The sequence below is a fragment of the Cherax quadricarinatus genome, chromosome 1, assembly GCF_038502225.1.
Source record: "Cherax quadricarinatus isolate ZL_2023a chromosome 1, ASM3850222v1, whole genome shotgun sequence".
NCBI classification, from domain to species: domain Eukaryota; kingdom Metazoa; phylum Arthropoda; class Malacostraca; order Decapoda; family Parastacidae; genus Cherax; species Cherax quadricarinatus.
Genome location: NC_091292.1, coordinates 13,541,336 through 13,564,430, shown reverse-complemented (window position 1 = coordinate 13,564,430; position 23,095 = coordinate 13,541,336). Strand labels below are relative to the sequence as shown.

Here is a 23,095-nt window from a genome sequence, read left to right as displayed (position 1 = left end):
CATCCAGTGGCTTTATCAATACAGATTGTATTGATAAAGCCACTGGATGGCGAAACGTCTACTACAATAAAGATATCCAGATGTTGCACATGTGTCTTAACGAGTACAGAGGTGTTAGGTAAGACACATATGCAACAGTTAGACAACTTTATTCCGAAACGTTTCGCCTACACAGTAGGCTTCTTCAGTCGAATACAGAAAGTAGGCAGGAACAGTAGAGATGTGAAGACGATGTAATCAGTCCATCACCCTTAAAGTCGTAGAATTTGAGGTTGTCAGTCCCTCGGCCTGGAGAAGTTCAGTTCCATAGTCAGGAACTATCTGAAGATCAAGCGACAGTGCGGAGACTTAAATACTGTCGGAAGGAGAGGTGCAGGGTAGTAGTAGTAGTAGTAGTAGTAGTAGTAGTGAGAGGCAACTGAGAGGTCATGTCCCTCTCAGATCCAACCCTTCTCACTTGAAAAGCTTGTCCAAGGTGTTTTCTGTACCAAGATGCCACGTGTTGCAGTGTCTGACAAGATGAACATCAAAATGGTATACAATACCGACAGGTTGTTAGGTAAGACACATATGCAACAGTTAGACAACTTTATTCCGAAACGTTTCGCCTACACAGTAGGCTTCTTCAGTCGAATACAGAAAGTAGGCAGGAACAGTAGAGATGTGAAGACGATGTAATCAGTCCATCACCCTTAAAGTCGTAGAATTTGAGGTTGTCAGTCCCTCTCAGTTGCCTCTCACTACTACTACTACTACTACTACTACTACCCTGCACCTCTCCTTCCGACAGTATTTAAGTCTCCGCACTGTCGCTTGATCTTCAGATAGTTCCTGACTATGGAACTGAACTTCTCCAGGCCGAGGGACTGACAACCTCAAATTCTACGACTTTAAGGGTGATGGACTGATTACATCGTCTTCACATCTCTACTGTTCCTGCCTACTTTCTGTATTCGACTGAAGAAGCCTACTGTGTAGGCGAAACGTTTCGGAATAAAGTTGTCTAACTGTTGCATATGTGTCTTACCTAACAACCTGTCGGTATTGTATACCATTTTGATGTTCATCGAGTACAGAGGTGGCAGCAGAAGCAGTAGATGTGTGAAGATACGGACTGAGGGACTGACCACCTCAAAACTACGTCTTCAAGGGTGATGGACTCACTACATCGTGTTTACATCTCTACTGCTTCTGCTGCCTTCTCTGCACTCGACTGAAGAAGCCTACGGTGTAGGCGAAACGTTTCGGAATAAAGATACCACCTAACTGTCGCACTTGTGTCTTCTGAAATGTGTGCGCAGTCTTAGTGCCAGTGGCGCTGTTATGTTTACACTCCGTCTCCTAGAGTGCTCTGAGTGCCTTTCTTAATACTATTGGACATTTATTTACAAATGTGCCATTCCAAGAGACGTCATGTTGACGAGCACCAAGAGACGTCATGTTGACGAGCACCAAGAGACGTCATGTTGACGAGCACACCAGCATGACGTCAATTGATGTTGATGTGTGTGATGCAACATGCAGTGTGAACGAGATCCTTCAGTGTGAGAGGGGAAGGGTGGATGATGAGGGTGCCTTGATGCCAGTAAAGGGCTCTTGATTCGAGAAACTGGAGCTGTCCCTCTCCTTCCTCAAATCAAGCCTAATTGCCTGCCAATCCCCAGCCGCCGTGTGACTCCTGCGGGTCTAGCGTTTCCTGTTTACGTCGCGAGGACAGTGTTTGTCTTGACAGTAACGGGGCCACTGTCTGGCTCCTTTGTTGAATTCTCACAGTGTTGTGGGGACGGGGGGGGTATGAGCATATCCAAGGCCTGGTCACAGACCGGGCCGAGGGGGCGTTGACCCCCGAAACCTTCTCCAGATATACCCTCCAGGTATATTCATAGCATGTACACCGCCCACACCTCCGCCGCCCACACCTCCGCCGCCCACACCTCCGCCGCCCACAACTCCGCTACCCTCGCCTTCGCCGCCCACACCTCCGCCCACACATACATACAGTATTGCCAGACTCAGCATTGGCTTGTGGGACGCCTATGGACGGGGCGTGGCCAGACTCTGGCAATAAATACACGGGCGGGAACCACACTCTTTGTGTGATGTGACCTGCTAATACTGTGTGGCACGCCCACTGTGTGCACCACCACGTGTGTGTGTACCACCACCACCACGTGTGTGTGTACCACCACGCGTGTGTGTGCACCACCACCACCACCACGTGTGTGTGCACCACCACCACTACGTGTGTGTGTATGTGTGCACCACCACCACCACGTGTGTGTGTATGTGTGCACCACCACTACGTGTGTGTGTATATGTGTGCACCACCACCACGTGTGTGTGTACCACCACGTGTGTGTGTACCACCACGTGTGTGTGTATGTGTGCACCACCACTACGTGTGTGTGTATATGTGTGCACCACCACCACGTGTGTGTGTATGTGTGCCCCACCACCACCACCACCACGTGTGTGTGCACCACCACCACCACGTGTGTGTGTGTATGTGTGCACCACCACCATCACGTGTGTGTGTATGTGTGCACCACCACCTCGTGTGTATGTCTGTACCACCACCACCTCGTGTGTATTTGTGCACTGCCACCACCTCGTGTGCATGTGTGCACCACGACCACCTCGTGTGTATGTGTGCACCACCACCACCACGTATGTATGTGTGTACCACCACCACCACCTCGTGTGTATGTCTGTACCACCACCACCTCGTGTGTATGTGTGCACCACCACCACCGCGTGTATATGCGTGCACCACCACCACCTCGTGTGCATGTGTGCACCACCACCACCGCGTGTATATGCGTGCACCACCACCACCTCGTGTGCATGTGTGCACCACCACCACCTCGTGTGCATGTGTGCACCACCACATACTGTACTTGCGCGGACCACCAAGTGTGTGTGTGTGTGTGTGTATGTGTGTGTGTGTGTGCGTGTGTGTATACGCCATCACTGCATGTGTGTACACTGACACAGTTGTGTATGCACAACCACCTCACGTGTGTGCACCGCCAGCACTTTTCAGGCAAACATTTCATGTGTCAGTGGACGGCCCAATTAGGTTAGCATTCTTTACCTTATTTAGCGAACATCTTGGAGCACAGAAGACCTATCAGCATCCCTCCAGGTAGCACTTCTCGACACCAAGGAGATGAGGGAGATCTACCTGTTCTCTCTAGGCTGGAATATTGCTGTACCTTAACATCTTCGTTTAAAGCAGATGAAATTGCAGATCTAGAGAATGTACAGAGAACCTCTATTGCACATATAAGTTCCGTCAAACCCCTTAACTACGGGGAACGCCTGGAAGCACTTGACTTGTACTCGCTGGAACGCTGGCGAGATACATCATAATCCACACTTGGAAAATCCTAGAAGGAATGGTCCCTAGTCTGCACACTCTTTACGAAAAAGACTGGGCAGGCGGTAAAATCTGTTCAACAGCCTCCCACCAGGCATAAGGGGAATTACCAATATGCCCCTGGTTGCCTTTAAGAAGGAGCTGGACAGATACTTAAAGTCGGTTCTGGATCAGCCGGGCTGTGGTTCGTATGTTTGACTACGTGCAGCCAGCAGTAACAGCCTGGTTGATCAGGCCCTGATCCACCGGGAGGCCTGGTCGTGGACCGGGAGGCCTGGTCGTGGACCGGGCCGCGGGGGCGTTGATCCCCGGAATACCCTCCAGATAGACTCCAGGCATTCTGCCAAACAACACTACTTTACTGAACACATAGGAGCAGAGGGAGATCTAACAGGATCCTTCCAGACAAGAGACTCAGGCGAGGGACATCACGAAACTATAGGAAGACTTCATACAGGGAGACCCATCTCTGTGTTTACTTACACTGGAGAAGCAAGTCCTGGACATCCTCCCATCTCTAGATGTGTTTAATTGTAAACAGTGAGAGAAGTTTGCTTGTGTGCTTCCATGTGAACAATAAGAGATGCTTGCTTGTGTGCTTCCGTGAAAAACGTGTTTGCAAAGTGTGTCACAAACACAGATTAAAGACCATCTCGAGTGTGTGTGTGTGTTCTACGACACTAACACAAAACGTGGGGTAATAATTAGGTTCGTGGTGTGTGTCATCAGGATCTGTAGCACGGAGCACTTTGAAGAGGAATATTTATAAATATGGCCGGTGGTCACCAGTGGGCACTCTCCAGCACACTTTAGCACTTACTGCAAGGAGAGAAGACACGTTTCTGACACTTTGTCAGTAAAGGCACAAGAGAAGGCTCATTTCTACCCCTTTATCAGTAACTGCAGAGATAAAGTGCAGAGCATCCAGCGAGTGTGTATGTTCCCTACTCGTGTTTCTCTCCCCTGCCTGCCTCTGGCTCTTAGGATAATTAACACTTCTTCATTCTCTGCAAGAATGAAAGCACATTTCATTTCTAGCAGTACTAACCTGGAGAACATTATAAACACATCGTGTTGCTTGGAAAAATAAACACAAATGCAGTATAATGTGATTTTTATTGACTACGTTTCGCCCACACAGGGGACTTTATCAGATCACAAACAGAACTACCTGGATGAAGAGTACATGAGCATATATAGTGTGGAAAGTCAGGTGGAGAATGTTGAGTAGGTTGGATTTGAGACGGACCTGCACGGGATGGGCGAGTGTGTATGTTGTTATGAAGGATAACAGTGAAGTTTCCTGGCAAGAGGTTCAGCTATGTTGTAGAGCCGTTGCTCTGTTAGATACACAGATGAGTGATGATTCCAGGATTCTGTGGCACTGTCTTCTTCCCTGGAGATGAGTCTTGCGTCTCTGTAGTTGATTAAATGGTTGTGGAAGCTTCGGTGTTGAACGCAGGCGATCCTTAGATCGTCCGTTCTGCCTGCGTATTGGTGTCCTGAAAAACGTGTTTGGAGGTCTCTGCATGATGTCTCGCCCGCGTATAATTTTTTGCAATCGTTGCAAAGAATAATGTATACATCTGCAGAGGACTGAATGTTGTGGTGTCTCTTACTGGTGATGTTCTTAATGGTGACGGATGTGGAGGTAGATACTTGGAATGCGGTATTGGAAAGGATCATGGAGAAGTGTTTAGGAACGGAGTTGGTGGTGAGGACTGTGTATCTCATCTCGGCAGTATCTTGTCTGGGTGAGTTGAAGATGCTATGTGCCTGGCGTCTGCAGTCTCTAATAAAGCGACGAGGACAGTGAAGTTTTAAAAATACTTGTTCGATGAGAGAGTATTCTTCCTCAAGGAACTCATTGCTACAGATTCGGAGTTCACGAAGGAAAAAGTCTATGATTACACCACATTTTGGTGTCGTGGTGAAAGTAGAGATACATAGTCCTCCCCGTGTTGCCAAACACGTCTCTATTACAAACACTTAGGAACGAGCAAAAATGCAGCAGAGAGTAAATATTTGTATTTCGTTTTCTATATAATAATCAGGTAGGTACAATATATACAGCCTATATATGTACAACATGTACAGCCATATACAATAGGGTAAATGATAAATTAGACACATGTGCAACTCTTGGGTATCTTTATTGAGGAAACGTTTCGCCACACAGTGGCTTTATCAGCCCATACAAAGGAGAATCGTGAAAAACAGGAGGAGAATGAGGTAATCAGTCCCTCAACCTTGAGTCGATGTGGTCAGTCCATCAATCTTGAATAGAATACAGCATATGTGCAAAGAAGTAGCTTATATACCGTAGGCAGGAGAGGTGCAGCAGTCGTAGGTGGTATCACATCTGTCCAATGTGGAAGTAGGTCGTGCCCAAGGGTTAGGCAAGTGAAGAATTCCCAAGTATTAAGATCCCAAGAAGTTGCAGTGTCTGACAGGATTGTAGATGAATGGTTCAGAGAACCGACACGTTGATAAATTAGACACGTGATGGACTGACCATATCGACTCAAGGTTGAGGGACTGATTACCTCATTCTCCTCCTGTTCTTCACGATTCTCCTTTGTATGGACTGATGAAGTCACTGTGTGGCGAAACGTTTCCTCAATAAAAATACCCAAGAGTTGCACATGTGTCTAATTTATCAACGTGTCGGTTCTCTGAACCATTCATCTACAATAGGTCAAATGCCAGCAAGAGACAAGGTGAGAACCGTAGCGACCAGACTTGAACGTAAGCCTACCAAAGATGATTCACGAGTATACCACATCGCTTCACAACTTTGACAGACTTCCTTGTGATAGGCTGGTTGAACCTAGGTACTAGCATTACGATGTGGCCCCTGCTTGTAATACTCTTAGCACCTGGTTCGCTGGTCAGGAGGCTTGTCTGTATGAGTGTGTGACATACGCCGAATAGAATGTAATATACTCTTAGCATGCCACAGTTTCCAGCATCTTTTCCAGTACCTCATTCCAGGTATCTACCTCCACATCAACCATCACCAGAGACTTCACACTGGTGAGGTTTCTACCTTCTTGGACAGCAATATCAATGTGATGATGGTAATTCTTCTCCTCGAGTATCTTCCTTCATTCAGTCTTCTCTCTCCCGCACCATTCTCTCATCTCACTGCTTGTCACTTATCAAGATTGACTCCCAGCATCCCTCTTGTCTGACGACCTCTGTAGAATGTTCCATAGTCATCCTGGAGTCTACCCCACGTACTCTCGGCTCGTCACTCGTCTCATTTGACTCACATTCCCCAGCAGACAAGGATCCGAAGGATCCTATATTCTCCGATATTGATCCTCGGGGACTCAGGTTACCCCCTGCCCACCCCCTGTCTACCCTCCCTTCCTTCATACCTCCTCTCCCATCATCGTCTCCCTTACGCTCTTAAGAGGGATCCACTGGAGTGGACTTTTCTTGATCCGAGGGATTTATATTGTCCTTTGTGCCTGTCTTGAGATCAATTCTAATTGCCATCGCACGCTCCCTATTCCCCCTCCCCCTTCGCGATATACGAAGCGGGTTTAGCGCTTCCCAAAAACGTAACGATAATAATAATAATAATAATAATAATAATAATAATAATAATAATAATAATAATAATAATAATAATAATAATAATATAATAATAACAATAAAATAATACAAATAATAATAATAATAATGCTGGTGCCGGCTCTTGCAGTCAGTAGATTAGGTTGTATTGTGGCAGTGGTGAGTGTTTTGCTGCTGCCTGCCCAACCCTGTCTGTCGTCTTCTCAGACTGTGAGACAAGATTTTATCATTCCGAATCATTAAAGAATGAAGAGTCACAACGCTCTGGTTGGAACATTTCGCCCAACACCTGCAGTCTGGGCCAGGGCGAAACGTCATCAGTGTGAATCTTTTTGGGTGAGTTCTAAATCGTGGGGAAACGTCTCCAGAATAAAGATACCCAAATGTTGCATAAGTGTCTCAGTTATCAAGGTGTTGGTTTGCTAAACCGTTTGTTTACACTGTGAATCCTTGTTGGGTTGTCTTTCATTTACGTCTCACTGGGTGTGTATTCGCCTGAGTTGTACTCACCTTGTTGCGTCTTGAGTGTGTTGTGCTCTAGTTCTTGCACCCTCGGCCTTCATACTCGCGTTAACTGATGTGGTTAACTGGCTGGCCTTCCAGTCTCTCACATATGCTTTGGGAATAAATATGATAATGATATGCGATACCGACAAGTTGATAAGGAAGATATATGTGCGACAGTTAGGTATATTTAGTCCGAAACGTTTCGCCTGCACAGTAGGCTTCTTCAGTGGAGTACAGAGGTGGCAGTAGAAGCAGTAGATATGTCTTGGTTTTGAAGGTGGTCAGTCCCTCAGTCTTCAAGGATAATGAACTCATTACATCGTGTTTAAGTCTTTGCTGCTTCTGCTGCCTCCTCTGTACTCGACTGAAGAAACCCACTGTGTATGAGAAACGTTTCGGAATAAAGATACCTAACTGTTGCACATGTGTCTTGTTTATCATGCTTTGGGAATCCATGTATTGAGAGTCGGCCGCTGCTTCATCTCTCGCTAATGTATTCCATTTGTTCAGAAACCTCCCACTGAAGGAATTCTTTATGCCCTGGCTCATCTGAGCTTTTCGTTCCCAGTTGGGCAATCTCGTTCTCTTTCCTCCCAAACTCAAATTGTTTGTCGCTGTCAAGTTTGTTTATGTCTGTGAGTATCATGTAAGTTGGGATCATTTCTCCCCCTTGAGACTCCCGTCTTCCAGTGATGTAGCATCAAGTTTTCTCAGCCATTGTGACTTCTCTGGTAGTCCAGTCTTCTAGCGGTGTAAAATGTAGCTCTCTCTCAACCCGTCTTAGCAACCTCACAACCTTAATTCTGAAGAATTAGACACATGTGAAACATTTGGGTATCGTTACTTGTAGACGTCTACAAAGTGAAGATACCCAGGTTTTGCAAAGTTGTTTAATTCTTCGTCTTGTCGGTATTGTATACCATTCATATACAACCTAATTCTCACACCAGTCTTGAGCAAACCTGGAACTTGCCTAAGTTCCTCTCTTTTTAATTACGACGAAACTGATTTCTTCGTGTTGGACGCCAGGCACCTCAGCGCTGGTCTCACCTCATCAGGAGGTCACATTACTGAAGACACTTCCTGCATTTGTCAGCTTTGTCCCCATGTCTGGTACCAGTGTTGTTCTTGTTGTTGTTGTTGTTGTTGCGTCTTCAAGTGAAGAGTTTGTTGTGGTGTTCATCCCGACCTACCTAACCGTCCCTAGGTACTGCTCCTCTTTCTGATTGTGTGAGTTATCTCCCTCTCAATAAGCTACTTTTTCTTGGCTCTCTTACCTCTTGATCTCTCCCTCATTGCATTGAGGTTGAACTCCAGCAGCCACTTTATTGAACCTAAAGAAGAGTAAGATGTAAAAAGGAGAAGAGGAAGACAAAATGGAAGAGAAAGAAGAAAAAGAAAAAACAGTTGACATAATGACAAAGAATAACAGAAGAGAAAAATAGATGAAAAACTGTATGCTGGACTCCCTGGCACACGAGATGCTGAGGTTGCCATGGTAACATCTCCCTTCCTTCTCTCCATCTTTCTCTCCTTCATGGTATTTTCTCCTCTGTCACTCCCTCCCCCTTTCGATCTGGGTTTCTCTCTCTCTCTCTCTCTCTCTCTCTCTCTCTCTCTCTCTCTCTCTCTCTCTCTCTCTCTCTCTCTCTCTCTCTCTCTCTCTCTCTCTCTCTCTCTCTCTCTCTCCCTCTCTCTTACTCCTTCCCTATCATATTCTATATTTTTCTCCTCTCACTCTCTCTCTCTCCATCTTCCTCTCCCTACCTAAAGTATACCAGTTCATGACCAGGCCTTGTGGTGGACCAGGACCTGATCAACCAAGCTGTTACTGCTGGCCGCACGCGATCCACGGTAGGAAGCACATCCCGGGTGGTCAGGTACTGACTTTAGGTATCTGTCCCATTTTACTTTCCCTTCTATTTTCTTCTCTCCCTTCCATACTCTTTTACCTTCCATCTTCCTTTCTCTCCCTTCCTCCCTTCCATGTCATCCCTCCCATCTCCTTCTCCTTCTCTCTTGCCTCATCTGTCTTCCTTTCTTCTCCCTACATCTTCTTCCCTCCCTAAACTCTCTCTAACTGCTACACTTAACGTAATTGAAATGCAGATTTATTCTTGTATTGCTAGAGTTTGGGAGCCCCGACAGTGTGTACACTGACCTGTGTGTACACTGAGTTGTGTGTACACTGAGCTGTGTGTACACTGACCTGTGTGTACGTCAAGTGTGTACACAGTAACTTGTGTACATTCTCGCTGCATATATTATATAATTAATAAGACATAAAAAAGTGTATATTTATGTATAGACACTTGCACACAAGCGGGGCCATGAGCTGTGACGTGACCCCTGCAACTACATATAGGTGAGTGCACTACCTGCCAGCGGAGACGCTGGAAAACTAGCTGGGACTCCACCCTCCCACGAGTATATGAAGGTTTGTATATATAGGTGAGTGCGCACGCGCGTCCTCACACACACACACACACACACACACACACACACACACACACACACACACACACACACACACACACACACACACACACACACACACACACACACACACACACACACACAAAACACACACACACACACACACACACACACACACACACACACACACACACACAGACACACACACACACCCACACACACACACACACACACACACACCATAAATTGTTAATTAGTGATATAATTAGTGTGTGTGTAGGAGAGTTACAACACTGACACGATGATCATAGATACATGTATCTACCACCACCACCACCACAACCACCACCGCCACCGCCACCGCCACCACCATCACCACCACCACCACCACCACCAAAACCACCACCACCACCACCACCATCATCACTACCACCACCACTATTACCACCACCACCACCATCACCACCACCACCACCACCACCACCACCACCACAACCTCCACCACCACCACAACCACCACCGCCCCCACCCCCACCACCACACCCCCCACCACCAACACCACCAACACCACCCCCACCACCACCACCACCACCCCCACCACCACCACCACCACCACCACCACCACCACCACCACCACCACCGCCACCGCCACCAACACCACCGCCACCACCACCACCACCACCACCACCACCACCACCACCACCCCCACCACCCCCACCACCACCACCACCACCCCCACCACCACCACATCACACGCACTATCACACACATCAATATCACTAACATCACTACATCACTAAAATTAACATCACACACATCACTAGCACTAACATCACATACATCAATAACACTAACATCACTACATCACTAGCACTAACATCACACACATCAATAACACTAACATCACTACATCACTAGCACTAACATCACACACATCACTAGCACTAACATCACTAGCACTAACATCACACACATCACTAGCACTAACATCACACACATCACTAGCACTAACATCACTAGCACTAACATCACACACATCACTAGCACTAACATCACACACATAAATAGCACTAACATCACACACATCACTAGCACTAACATCACACACATCACTAGCACTAACATCACACACATCACTAGCACTAACATCACTAGCACTAACATCACACACATCACTAGCACTAACATCACACACATAAATAGCACTAACATCACACACATCACTAGCACTAACATCACACACATCACTAGCACTAACATCACACACATAAATAGCACTAACATCACACACATCACTAGCACTAACATCACACACATCACTAGCACTAACATCACACACATCACTAGCACTAACATAACACACATCAATAGCACTAACATCACTATCACTAACATCACACACATCAATAGCACTAACATCACTATCACTAACATCACACACATCACTAGCACTAACATCACACACATCACTAGCACTAACATCACACACATCACTAGCACTAACATCACACACATCAATAGCACTAACATCACTATCACTAGCATCACACACATCACTAGCACTAACATCACACACATCACTAGCACTAACATCACACACATCACTAGCACTAACATCACATACATCAATAGCACTAACATCACTACATCACTATCACTAACATCACATACATCACTAGCACTAACATCACACACATCACTAGCACTGACATCACACATATCACTATCACTAACATCACACACATCACTAGCACTAACATCACACACATCACTAGCACTAACATCACACACATCACTAGTACTAACATCACACACATCACTAGTACTAACATCACTACATCACTATCACTAACATCACTACATCACTATCACTAACATCACACACATCACTAGCACTAACATCACACACATCACTATCACTAACATCACTACATCACTATCACTAACATCACACACATCACTATCACTAACATCACACACATCACTATCACTAACATCACACACATCACTATCACTAACATCACTACATCACTATCACTAACATCACACACATCACTATCACTAACATCACACACATCACTAGCACTAACATCACACACATCACTAGCACTAACATCACACACATCACTATCACTAACATCACACACATCACTATCACTAACATCACACACATCACTATCACTAACATCACACACATCACTGTCACTAACATCACACACATCACTATCACTAACATCACACACATCACTAGCACTAACATCACACACATCACTATCACAAACATCACACACATCACTATCACTAACATCACACACATCACTATCACTAACATCACACACATCACTAGCACTAACATCACACACATCACTAGCACTAACATCACACACATCACTATCACTAACATCACACACATCACTAGCACTAACATCACTAGCACTAACATCACACACATCACTAGCACTAACATCACACACATCACTAGCACTAACATCACTACATCACTAGCACTAACATCACTACATCACTAGCACTAACATCACTACATCACTAGCACTAACATCACTACATCACTAGCACTAACATCACACACATCACTAGCACTAACATCACACACATCACTAGCACTAACATCACTACATCACTAGCACTAACATCACTACATCACTAGCACTAACATCACACACATCACTATCACTAACATCACTACATCACTATCACTAGCACTAACATCACACACATCACTATCACTAACATCACACACATCACTATCACTAACATCACACACATCACTATCACTAACATCACACACATCACTATCACTAACATCACACACATCACTATCACTAACATCACACACATCACTAGCACTAACATCACACACATCACTATCACTAACATCATACACATCACTAGCACTAACATCACACACATCACTATCACTAACATCACACACATCACTAGCACTAACATCACACACATCACTATCACTAACATCACTACATCACTATCACTAGCACTAACATCACACACATCACTATCACTAACATCACACACATCATTATCACTAACATCACACACATCACTATCACTAACATCACACACATCACTGGCACTAACATCACACACATCACTATCACTAACATCACACACATCACTATCACTAACATCACACACATCACTAGCACTAACATCACACACATCACTAGCACTAACATCACTAGCACTAACATCACACACATCACTATCACTAACATCACACACATCACTAGCACTAACATCACACACATCATTAGCACTAACATCACTACATCACTAGCACTAACATCACTACATCACTAGCACTAACATCACACACATCACTAGCACTAACATCACTACATCACTAGCACTAACATCACTACATCACTAGCACTAACATCACACACATCACTAGCACTAACATCACACACATCACTAGCACTAACATCACACACATCACTAGCACTAACATCACTACATCAATAGTACTAACATCACTACATCACTAGCACTAACATCACTACATCACTAGCACTAACATCACACACATCACTAGCATTAACATTACACACATCAATAGCACTAACATCACTACATCACTAGCACTAACATCACACACATCACTAGCACTAACATAACTTATCACGGTAATTTTACCTATTAGTAATATATATATATATATATATATATATATATATATATATATATATATATATATATATATATATATATATATATATATATATATATATATATATATATATATATATATATATATATATATATATATATATATATATATATATATATATATATATATATATATATATATATATATATATATATATATATTAAAATTTAGAGTATTGTATGTTTTTTCTATTATTCAGGGTTTTTCATCAAATTACAAATAACCTTGCAGCTGTTTTCGAAGGGACACTGTGGAGGTAATGGAAGAGGATTGCCAAATAGAAAGGAAGGACTCACCACCTCGTCTTCACATCTCTACTGCTTCTCTTGCCTTCTCTTTACTCGACTGAAGAAGCCTAGGTGAAATTTACCTAACTGTTGCACATGTGTCTTGGTTATGAGAAAGGAAGGAGCATATAGAAGACCTGGGATTAATAATGCTAGCTTACATTTCGTTAAAAGAATACAATAAGGCAAATGACAAAATGGATAATGAATACTTTCATATATAGTGCACGGCAGTCGGTAATTTTGCTAATTTTACATAAATAGGTGTAGTGATAAGGGGAGAGTAAGCCAATAGATATTCTACTTTCTGACTGATAGAACATTAAGAGTAACAGTAAACAGAACGAAATCCAGCATTAGCGAAGTCTAAAGCTCAGTACCCTAAGACATGGTCTTGGCGCCTCTGCTGTTTCTCATCATCGCAGCATAGATAAAAACGCTCCACCTTTGTATCATCATTCCCGGATGACAACACAATAAACATGAAACTCACTTTAGTAGAAGAAACGAGAAAAAATGGAAGAAGATGTAAACACAGTCTTGCAGTGGACACGTTCAATGTTGATAATTTCCAGCTGCTTAGATATGACCATTTAAGTGAATAATTAGTAAGCCAGTTATTGGGATAGAACAATGGTTCTCAGCCTTTTTTGCCCTATTCATCCTGTTCACTATATGTCAGACTGTCATGCCCCTTCCCAAGAGTCTCTGACTCAAAAGCTACATTCCAAATTATATGTATATAATACTGAATATCTGTTATTTTTTTCTGTATTGGTACATATACATTTACTTGGATATTTTTTCATAGTTGAGTTTTACAAATTTAATAACAGTAGAAAATGTTGATGGTTTTAAAATCTGAAAAATAATTATTTTTTTATGTTCATAAGTAATTACTTAACTGAGTAAAGTTACTGAAGCAAAAAGTTCAATAGAATGCCAGGGTGATAGGTAGGACACATAGGCAACATTTAGGCAACTTTATTCCGAAACGTTTCGCCTACACAGTAGGCTTCTTCAGTCTAGTACAGAAAGTAGGCAGGAGCAGTAGAAATGTGAAGACGATGTAATCAGTCCATCACCCTTGAAGTCGTAGATTTGAGGTTGTCAGTCCCTCAGCCTGGAGAAGTTCTGTTCCAAAGTCTGGAACTGAAGATCAAGCGACAGTGCGGAGACTTAAATACTGTCGGAAGGAGAGGTGCAGAGTAGTAGTAGTGAGAATGTAGCCACTGAGAGGTCACGTCCCTCTCAGATCAAACAATTCTTGCTTGAAAAAGTTGTCCAAGGTCTTTTCTCTTCTGTACCAATATGCCATTGTGTTGCAGTGTCTGACAGAGTGAATATCAAAATGGTATACAACCTGTCGGTATTGTATACCATTTTGATATTCACTTCAGAATGCCAGGGTATTGTAATTCATTTTATTCTGATGAAGATTACAGTCAGTGAGAAACCTGTGACTGTTTTTTCTTCGCCGGTTCTTTGTTACGCAGAGAAGTCTTTGAAGGTTACAACGCAGCTCAGTTTTAACCACCAATCTACTTCGTTGCTTCGTTTCCATTTTCAACTGAGTTAAAAAGCCTGACTCACAAAGATATGTCGACACGAACAGAAGCAATGTGTGGATAACTCTTTCTGTCACTTTTGGGTAGGAATCGCACATCAAGGGCCAAAGTTCTGTGATTGATTTCCCATGGAACACATCTCTTGCTTCTAAATCAGTCTTCACCTCCAGAAATTCATCTTGACAAAATTTCATTTTTTGCAAATTTTAGAAACACTTGGTCTTCACCACTAGCAACAACAATTGATGACAGTTTCTCAAACATTGCAACATTCTTGATCTTGATCTTCCAGGTTTTCCAGCTTGATCATGACAGCTTGAGAGGAATCCATGAATTTTATGATGTTTACATTCCTTCCATCTGAAGGTTCAGTTTTTTCACCTGCTCAAAAATGTCAACCAAACTCTTCATCATCCAGCCAGGCAAAAAAATCCATCTTACCCTGAACTTCAAAAAATAATTTAAGCTCATTTCTAAGCTCCAATACTCGCTCACTTACATTTCCTCCTGAAAACCATCGAACATTTGTATGGAAAAGAAGCAAATGATGGCCAGCATACATGTCAATATATAAATGCTTGAAAAGTCGTGAGTTGAGAGTTCCTCTTTTGACAAAATTTACGATTTGAATTGTCTGATCCAAAACTTTCTGTAGTGGAGCTGGAAGTGTTTGTGAGGGCAGTGTCTGATGATGGATCATACAGTGAATGCCTTTTACTTTTGAGTTGGATTTTTCATACAAACTTGAAATCCAGATTTTGTCCTCAACACAGCTGGTGCGCCACCTGTACAGCACCGCACCACCTGCACCGCACCACCTGTACAGCACCGCACCACCTGTACAGCACCACACGCAGAAGACTCTCTAATTCAAAGAAAGATGAAGCCTTTTTGAAAATTTCTGAGTCCTTGGTAGTTGTTTCAAGAGGAGAACAAAAGAGAAACTCCTCTTTAAATAAACCTAACTAAACATATCTTGCTAGCACCAATAACTGGGAACATCATGACGCATCAATGGCCATGTAGCTGATCCTCCTCTGAACGGTACTGTTGGACAGTGAAACTGCTCCAAGCTTTTTCTTTAATAGATTTCACTACACAATTTTCACCATCTTGAGGGCGCAAAGTTTTCAAAGTTTGCCTAATTGTATGGTTATTTCCTTTTTGCTGTCTCCAGTGCTGCCACATAAGAAGCTTCGATAACCTTTTGGTTCATCAACAAAGTTGAAGCAAATGTTGCTTCAACTTTGTTGGTTTCATACAATCATTTAGCAAAGTTTTGCTGCAAATAACGCATTAATGATTTTCTTCTCCATTGATGATCATACATGTGAAACCATATTGAATATATGAATCATCGTGATGGGCTCCAAATTCTGTGAATAAAAAACAAGAATAAGTCAGATAAAAGTTAAATATATTTATTTTTAATTTAATCTGACATTCAATAAACTTCATTGAATGTGACAGATTAAATTAAAAACAAATTACAATTCTACAGATTGTACAAAAATCTACAGGACGTCAAACTTTGTTGAGTAGTGGTCCCAATTTCCCCCTGAAACACCCTAAAATTCCCCCCTGGTTGAGAACCCCTGAGATAGATTAAACAAACCTTCTCCCCTCCCCTTCCCAAAGTGATGCTCGCTGTGTAAGTGTGCAGTTACTCTTTAATATTAACCTTTCAGTCATTAATTCCAGAGATGCACCGCAGGGACAACAATGCTAATACTGAGAGAGATGAAGTTTACACACTGGAAATAAAGTGATGGACCATTATACAGATTAAAATATCAACTTACAGTTGTGTGGGAAGCCAGTAACAGTTCCAGCTGATTGAAGAACTCACATCCCTAATATGGAACAAAGAACCCAGTCTCCAGTAGTAGTTCACGGCTCCAGTTCCACGGGACGATTCCAGTCCATCCTTCCCTTCGCCGAGATATAGAGCTTCTTGCCTAGCCGAAGCTCTTACCGGGTCGCCTCATGGAAAAGACCGAAGTCGGGACCATCCCACCGAACCACTTCCAAGTCGAAGCTCTTTTCCAAGTCGTCTGTAGTCACCCTTGTAAAGGCCATGGGAACCACGTGCTTGCTCATTGAGGAGAGAATGTCGTCCCACTAGCGGGAAGTTAAGAAACTAACACTCCCTGACCCTCGTTACTCCCTTACCCTCATTACTCCCTGCCCCTCGTTACTCCCTGACCCTCATTACTCCCTGACCCTCGTTACTTCCTGACCCTCGTTACTCCCTGACCCTCATTACTCCCTGACCCTCGTTGCTTCCTGACCCTCGTTACTCCCTGACCCTCATTACTCCCTGATTCTCGTTACTCCCTGACCCTCGTTACTCCCTGACCCTCGTTACTCCCTGACTCGTTACTCCCTGACCCTCATTACTCCCCGACTCTCGTTACTCCCTGACCCTCGTTACTCCCTGACCCTCGTTACTCCCTGACACTCGTTACTCCCTGACCCTCGTTACTCCCTGACCCTCGTTACTCCCTGACCCTCGTTACTCCCTGACCCTCGTTACTCCCTGACCCTCGTTACTCCCTGACCCTCGTTACTCCCTGACACTCGTTACTCCCTGACCCTCGTTACTCCCTGACCCTCGTTACTCCCTGACCCTCGTTACTCCCTGACTCGTTACTCCCTGACCCTTATTACTCCCTGACTCTCGTTACTCCCTGACCCTCGTTACTCCCTGACCCTCGTTACTCCCTGACCCTCATTACTCCCTGACTCTCGTTACTCCCTGACCCTCGTTACTCCCTGACCCTCGTTACTCCCTGACCCTCGTTACTCCCTGACCCTCGTTACTCCCTGACCCTCGTTACTACCTGACCCTCGTGACTCCCTGACTCGTTACTCCCTGACCCTCGTTACTCCCTGACCCTCGTTACTCCCTGACCCTCGTTACTCCCTGACCCTCGTTACTCCCTGACCCTCGTTACTCCCTGACCCTCATTACTCCCTGACTCTCGTTACTCCCTGACCCTCGTTACTCCCTTACCCTCATTACTCCGTGCCCCTCGTTACTCCCTGACCCTCATTACTCCCTGACCCTCGTTACTTCCTGACCCTCGTTACTCCCTGACCCTCATTACTCCCTGACCCTCGTTGCTTCCTGACCCTCGTTACTCCCTGACCCTCATTACTCCCTGACCCTCGTTACTCCCTGACCCTCGTTACTCCCTGACACTCGTTACTCCCTGACCCTCGTTACTCCCTGACCCTCGTTACTCCCTGACCCTCGTTACTCCCTGGCCCTCGTTACTCCCTGACCCTCGTTACTCCCTGACCCTCGTTACTCCCTGACACTCGTTACTCCCTGACCCTCGTTACTCCCTGACCCTCGTTACTCCCTGACCCTCGTTACTCCCTGACTCGTTACTCCCTGACCCTTATTACTCCCTGACTCTCGTTACTCCCTGACCCTCGTTACTCCCTGACCCTCGTTACTCCCTGACCCTCATTACTCCCTGACTCTCGTTACTCCCTGACCCTCGTTACTCCCTGACCCTCGTTACTCCCTGACCCTCGTTACTCCCTGACCCTCGTTTCTCCCTGACCCTCGTTACTCCCTGACCCTCATTACTCCCTGACTCTCGTTACTCCCTGACCTTCGTTACTCCCTGACCCTCGTTACTCCCTGACCCTCATTACTCCCTGACCCTCGTTACTCCCTGACCCTCGTTACTCCCTGACCCTCGTTACTCCCTGACCCTCGTTACTCCCTGACCCACGTTACTCCCTGACCCTCGTTACTCCCTGACCCTCGTTACTCCCTGACCCTCGTTACTCCCTGACCCTCATTACTCCCTGACTCTCGTTACTCCCTGACCCTCGTTACTCCCTGACCCTCGTTACTCCCTGACCCTCATTACTCCCTGACCCTCGTTACTCCCTGACCCTCGTTACTCCCTGACTCGTTACTCCCTGACCCTCATTACTCCCTGACTCTCGTTACTCCCTGACCCTCGTTACTCCCTGACCTTCGTTACTCCCTGACCCTCGTTACTCCCTGACCCTCGTTACTCCCTGACCCTCGTTACTCCCTGACCCTCGTTACTCCCTGACCCTCGTTACTCCCTGACCCTCGTTACTCCCTGACCCTCGTTACTCCCTGACCCTCGTTACTCACAAATATGAAATTAGAGACCTAATCTCCAGCTCTCACAGATAAACAGGCAGACACATACAAACAGGCAGACACAAACAGGCAGACACATACAAACAGGCAGACACAAACAGGCAGACACATACAAACAGGCAGACACAAACAGGCAGACACAAACAGGCAGACACATACAAACAGGCAGACACAAACAGGCAGACACAAACAGGCAGACACATACAAACAGGCAGACACAAACAGGCAGACACATACAAACAGGCAGACACAAACAGGCAGACACATACAAACAGGCAGACACAAACAGGCAGACACAAACAGGCAGATACAAACAGGCAGACACAAACAGGCAGACACATACAGGCAGACACAAACAGGCAGACACAAACAGGCAGACACATACAGGCACACACAAACAGGCAGACACAAACAGGCAGACACATACAAACAGGCAGACACAAACAGGCAGACACATACAGGCAGACACAAACAGGCAGACACAAACAGGCAGACACATACAAACAGGCAGACACAAACAGGCAGACACATACAGGCAGACACAAACAGGCAGACACAAACAGGCAGACACATACAAACAGGCAGACACAAACAGGCAGACACATACAAACAGGCAGACACAAACAGGCAGACACAAACAGGCAGACACAAACAGGCAGACACATACAAACAGGCAGACACAAACAGGCAGACACAAACAGGCAGACACAAACAGGCAGACACATACAGGCACACACAAACAGGCAGACACAAACAGGCATACACATACAGGCAGACACAAACAGGCAGACACAAACAGGCAGACACATACAGGCACACACAAACAGGCACACACAAACAGGCAGACACATACAAACAGGCAGACACAAACAGGCAGACACATACAGGCAGACACAAACAGGCAGACACAAACAGGCAGACACATACAAACAGGCAGACACAAACAGGCAGACACATACAGGCAGACACAAACAGGCAGACACAAACAGGCAGACACATACAAACAGGCAGACACAAACAGGCAGACACATACAAACAGGCAGACACAAACAGGCAGACACAAACAGGCAGATACAAACAGGCAGACACAAACAGGCAGACACATACAGGCAGACACAAACAGGCAGACACAAACAGGCAGACACATACAGGCACACACAAACAGGCAGACACAAACAGGCAGACACATACAAACAGGCAGACACAAACAGGCAGACACATACAGGCAGACACAAACAGGCAGACACAAACAGGCAGACACATACAAACAGGCAGACACAAACAGGCAGACACATACAGGCAGACACAAACAGGCAGACACAAACAGGCAGACACATACAAACAGGCAGACACAAACAGGCAGACACATACAAACAGGCAGACACAAACAGGCAGACACAAACAGGCAGACACAAACAGGCAGACACATACAAACAGGCAGACACAAACAGGCAGACACAAACAGGCAGACACAAACAGGCAGACACAAACAGGCAGACACATACAAACAGGCAGACACATACAGGCAGACACAAACAGGCAGACACAAACAGGCAGACACATACAAACAGGCAGACACAAACAGGCAGACACATACAAACAGGCAGACACAAACAGGCAGACACAAACAGGCAGACACATACAAACAGGCAGACACAAACAGGCAGACACAAACAGGCAGACACAAACAGGCAGACACATACAAACAGGCAGACACATACAGGCAGACACAAACAGGCAGACACAAACAGGCAGACACATACAAACAGGCAGACACAAACAGGCAGACACATACAAACAGGCAGACACAAACAGGCAGACACAAACAGGCAGACACAAACAGGCAGACACATACAAACAGGCAGACACAAACAGGCAGACACAAACAGGCAGACACAAACAGGCAGACACAAACAGGCAGACACATACAGGCAGACACAAACAGGCAGACACAAACAGGCAGACACAAACAGGCAGACACAAACAGGCAGACACAAGCAGGCAGACACAAACAGGCAGACACAAGCAGGCAGACACATACAAACAGGCAGACACAAACAGGCAGACACAAACAGGCAGACACAAACAGGCAGACACAAACAGGCAGACACAAACAGGCAGACACAAGCAGGCAGACACAAGCAGGCAGACACAAACAGGCAGACACAAACAGGCAGACACAAACAGGCAGACACATACAGGCAGACACAAGCAGGCAGACACAAGCAGGCAGACACAAACAGGCAGACACAAACAGGCAGACACAAACAGGCAGACACAAGCAGGCAGACACATACAAACAGGCAGACACAAACAGGCAGACACAAGCAGGCAGACACATACAAACAGGCAGACACAAACAGGCAGACACAAACAGGCAGACACAAACAGGCAGACACAAACAGGCAGACACAAACAGGCAGACACAAGCAGGCAGACACAAGCAGGCAGACACAAACAGGCAGACACAAACAGGCAGACACAAACAGGCAGACACAAACAGGCAGACACAAGCAGGCAGACACAAGCAGGCAGACACAAACAGGCAGACACAAACAGGCAGACACAAACAGGCAGACACAAGCAGGCAGACACATACAAACAGGCAGACACAAACAGGCAGACACACAGAAAAAAGACAAAGAATCAAACAAGATAAAACAGAAATAGACACATAAATACATAGACATAGAAAAAGAAAAGGAAAGAGATAAAACTTTAGCTTCTAAAAGAATTTCTCTGACTCATATCTGACATTTCTTTGAAACTATAATCCAGGATTTAAGACAAGATTTATATATATAAATTTTTCACCACCTCTTAAAAGTATTGGTGTAGACGACGGTGGGAGAGGAAGACAAGTAGAGGCCAGGGGAGAGCCAGGAGGGAGGGAGAGAGAGAGAGAGAGAGAGAGTGAGAGAGAGAGAGAGAGAGAGAGAGAGAGAGAGAAGTAAGTGGAATAGGGATGATTATATATTAAGAATTTTGTGAAAGGAAGAATCTAGTACGACAGCGATAATAAACATTATTATTATTATTACTTAGTATTATTATTATTATTAGTAGTAGTAGTAGTAGTAGTAGTAGTAACAGCGCTATATGACCCTGGTGGGTTTAGCGCTTAATTATGATTGTAATAACTAATAATTTCATTATTACACAATAGCAGTATTAATATTACATTCACCGGAGGAGCGCTAAACCTAAAGGAGCCATACAGCACTAGGGAAGTGGAAAGCAGTTATATTCGACCGGTTGGCCAGACGAGAATGGCATTCTACACTATAACAATCTTTGAAAGAGCTTTTAAGAAACAAGATCACAAACTACAGGGAATCACAAAATTGGTACAACCCGGGTCAGCATGAGAGCAGGTCGCTCCTGTCCCTCGCAAACACTGCACCATTATGACATGTACAACCCGGGTCAGCATGAGAGCAGGTCGCTCCTGTCCCTCGCAAACACTGCACC

At 45.0% G+C, this 23,095-nt stretch overlaps 1 protein-coding gene across 1 annotated transcript in view; it reads left to right on the top strand.

Annotated features, from left to right (window-relative positions):
* Window positions 1-23,095, top strand: part of LOC128690351 (ADAMTS-like protein 5) — a gene marked incomplete at its 3' end in the record, with an annotated part of 271,296 nt that overhangs the window by 125,351 nt on the left and 122,850 nt on the right.